This window comes from Rattus norvegicus, chromosome 1, assembly GCF_021556685.1.
Source record: "Rattus norvegicus strain SHRSP/BbbUtx chromosome 1, alternate assembly SHRSP_T2T, whole genome shotgun sequence".
In the NCBI taxonomy this organism is placed as follows: Eukaryota; Metazoa; Chordata; class Mammalia; order Rodentia; family Muridae; genus Rattus; species Rattus norvegicus.
Window position 1 is genome coordinate 155,888,954 of NC_141534.1, and position 3,624 is coordinate 155,892,577.

Here is a 3,624-nt window from a genome sequence, read left to right on the forward strand (position 1 = left end):
GGGAAGATGAACCCAAAAAGAAAAAAGTCTTGCAAAGAGGATGAGATAAACACTGAAGCCTGGGGCTGCTGAGGTAGGAGTAGAGGCATCATGGGGCAGAAAAACTAAAAAGAGGGTGTTTAGAAAAGGACCTGCAGATTCTCAAAGAGGCTGGCTACTACATGCACACTTGCTACATGAATAACTTACCTATTGTGTGACCCTACAAGAACTCACAGGGAGTGAGCAGAATGAAGATGTTCCAGGGATCTCAAAGTACTTAGAGATATAAAGATTAAGGAAGACCTCATCTCACTGCAAATGCTGAGAATGAATTAAGACATTACGGAAGGCACACTTTCAGATTAGGGATCATGCCTTGAAATAAAGATAATTCTGATGCATTCTAACAATGTGCATAGCTAGGCCCAACAAGCTTATGTTATCTTATAAGCTCATCTATCTACCAAAACAAAAGCCCACACTTCTCAAAGGAAAAATCTTGTCTAGCATATTATAAAAAGTATTCAACCTGGAAAAACCTGATCAGGAAGTAAATTTTGATAGAAATAATCTCAGAGATGATGCAGCAGCTGGGGTAAAGACAAGGAGTTTAAAAATTAATATAAATATCTTTAACTGTTTAAAGGAAAAATGGATTTTTTTTCCAATTGATAAGACGGGGAGTTAAGCATAAGAACTAGAAAGATAAAAAGCAAATGGACCCGAAAACTGTAATGTCTGAAAAGAACATTCTACTGAGAAAACATAAGAGGAGATTGACGCTGGAGAAGAAAGGAGGTAAGTTCAAGGAAGCTATCAAACAGATGAACAAGGGAAACATCAACTAAAAACAACAAAGAGAGAAACATCAGTTCCTGTCCATTACTTGCACACTGAAGAGTGGATCCATTATGAGCAGCCCTCCAAGAAACAGGATAGCTAGGGCTAATTCTGGTGGATGATTGGGGAAAGGCCCCTTAGGTCTGTTACTTTTTAAGGCCTCTTTGCAAGTACATTTTCTGAGTTAGAGGGGTTGGGATGCTGACTCTGTCCAAGCCCGCCCTCTGCTGGTCAGAAAGAGATGTTGACGACTTCCATCATCCCTGGAAACAGTAAGAAAAAAAAATGAGTCTTGTGCTTTATGTATTTTTAATCCCATGATAACTTGCGGGCATAGAAGAGAAAGAGGAAGGGAGGAAGGGAAAGAGGGACAAATACGGACAGATAGAAATGGAGACCAATTGATGGATAGTGTGTCTATCAGCAGGTTGGACTCACTTCTCCTTTGTCCAATAGTAGAGGAAAATGGGCTTGGGTCATCCTAGACCCGCTGGCCTTAATGAAGCCAATTAACCTTAAACTAATCAGATTTAAGCTCAGAGAACTTAAATTCCTCATCAAACACATACATCAGTACTTCTTCTCCAGTCCCTTTCAAATGTAGAAGACAATGTGCATCACAGCATGGTGACTATGTCTTACTATGAATTGAGCCGCAGGAGCTGGATCCCAGAAACCTCCCAGGAGCTGCGTTTTACCACCTAGATTGACCAATGGTGTGAGCACTGACTTTCCTACCAGAGTTCAGTTTAAGGGGAGGACCCATGTGTCTTCTGTCTTCACATTCTCTCAGAGCTTGGTTTGGGTTTTGGAGCTGAATTAGTGAGCAGACAAAGATCGTGGAGGTGCCTAGGTTCTGTTCCTTTGTTTTGTTCTAGGTAAATTTGAGAGCGATTTAAAAACTTATCCAAAGCATCAGTCATGCGAAGTGACAGACAAGGCTCGATTCCAAGTGTCCTTGTTCCTAAAGTCAGACCAGTTCAGTCACCATGCACAGCATCCTCATGCCCCCCAGAGGGAAAGGAAGGGCAATCTTCATCTCTTGCTTGAGGAACCCAGCAACATCCCACGCTACACGGGGCATTGCCAGTTGGTCTTCTGCTCTGCTTACTCTTGGGGAACATGAAGCCATCATCCTTTGTGCTCACGAATGTCCTGTGGTCTTTTGGGAGCTTCTCTCATCCTACCCACGGCTTCCTTCATTCTCAGGCTTCTTTGTGGTCCTCTCTGCCATCTTCATCTACCTTCCCTCTGCCACAGTTTTGGTCTTTGGAGCCAGTTTTCCTTCATCACATATTCTAGAGTTGTAGGGTGTCCTGAGGTAAAAGGGGTGCTGACTTAGCATGACTCCCAGTCTTGTTGGAAGGGCTTCTGCTTCTTTGCCTGGAATTGCATTATAGAAGCCACTCCTGTGCTTTCTTAGTTTGATGATCACTTCTCATAAGAAGCCTAGCTATGGGGCAGCTCACTGCACGATCTGTTGGTGCCCCTGCCACCTGCATTGCCTCTGCCACCCCGAGGCGCCCACCGCTGCCTGTGCCGCCTCAGGATCAGCTGTATGATTAGGCCAGAATTTTCAATGAGTAGACATGTTCCTCAGTTCTGTGGTGTTCCTGGTCACACATTTATGGAGTTTCTGAAGGGCAGTGAAAATTACTGCGGGCACAGCACAACCTCTATGCAGACAAGTGAACTGTAGAAATTCATTTCTTCTCTACCAAGAAGCCCATAAGAGTGGATAACCGGGACACAGGCATGTTGAATTGAAATCTGCAGAGTATTTTCCGAGAGCTCAGACCTGGTTGGGGTCGACCTCGGTGCACTTTCTGTATTGCCTCAGTATTCCTGGATTGAAGAGTCACTGCTTCTTGTGAGGAGTTTCATTTCATTGCCCGTTTCTCCTAATTCATACTCAGAGCTCTGAGAATTTCAAGTGCATATATTGAATATTGGAGTAGACTTCAGGGTTATTTTTTGGCTTTGTTTTGAATCATTTCTGTATTCAATTTTTAATTATTTCATAACCCTATTGGATTTTTTAAAAAAACTAAATTAACATGGCTCCAATGAACCGCCCTGCTCCTGTGGAAGTCACACACAAGAACATGAGATTTCTTATTACACACAATCCAACCAATGCGACCTTAAACAAATTTATAGAGGAATTTAAGAAGTATGGAGTCATCACAATAGTAAGAGTATGTGAAGCAACTCATGACACGACTCTTGTGGAGAAAGAAGGTATTCGTGTTCTTGACTGGCCTTTTGATGGTGGTGCACCACCATCCAACCAGATTGTTGATGACTGTTAAGTCTTGTGAAGAACAGGTTTCATGAAGAACCTGGTTGCATTGCTGTCCATTGTGCCGCAGGCCTTGGCAGAGCTCCAGGACTTGTTGCCCTGGCATTAATTGAAGGTGGAGTGAAATATGAAGACGCAGTACAATTCACAAGACAAAAGCAGCACAGAGCTTTTAATGGCAGGCAACGTTTGCATCTGGAGAAGAACCATCCTAAAATGCGGCTCTGTTTCAAGGATTCCAACAGTCGTAGGAACAGCCGTTGTGTTCAATAAAACTGGTATGCCTGATGCCATTGCCTTGGAAGTGGAGGGTCAGATGGGACCTGATTTGGCATATGTAATTACCTAATGTGTCGGGTAAGACTTACCGAGTAAGTCTATTGAAGCTCCACTGGGATACGGAAGAACAGTTTTACCAGGCCTCAAGCTCGACAGAATCACAACCTCTCTGTTTGGGCTATGATCAACATGTTTGGACACTTAGCAAAAAGATTTTTGCT

General features: G+C 43.2%; 1 pseudogene; it reads left to right on the forward strand.

The window, feature by feature from the left end:
- Positions 1-2,788: 2,788 nt before the first annotated feature.
- Ptp4a1-ps2 (protein tyrosine phosphatase 4A1, pseudogene 2) lies at positions 2,789-3,421 on the forward strand (annotated as a pseudogene).
- The last annotated feature ends 203 nt before the right edge of the window (positions 3,422-3,624 follow it).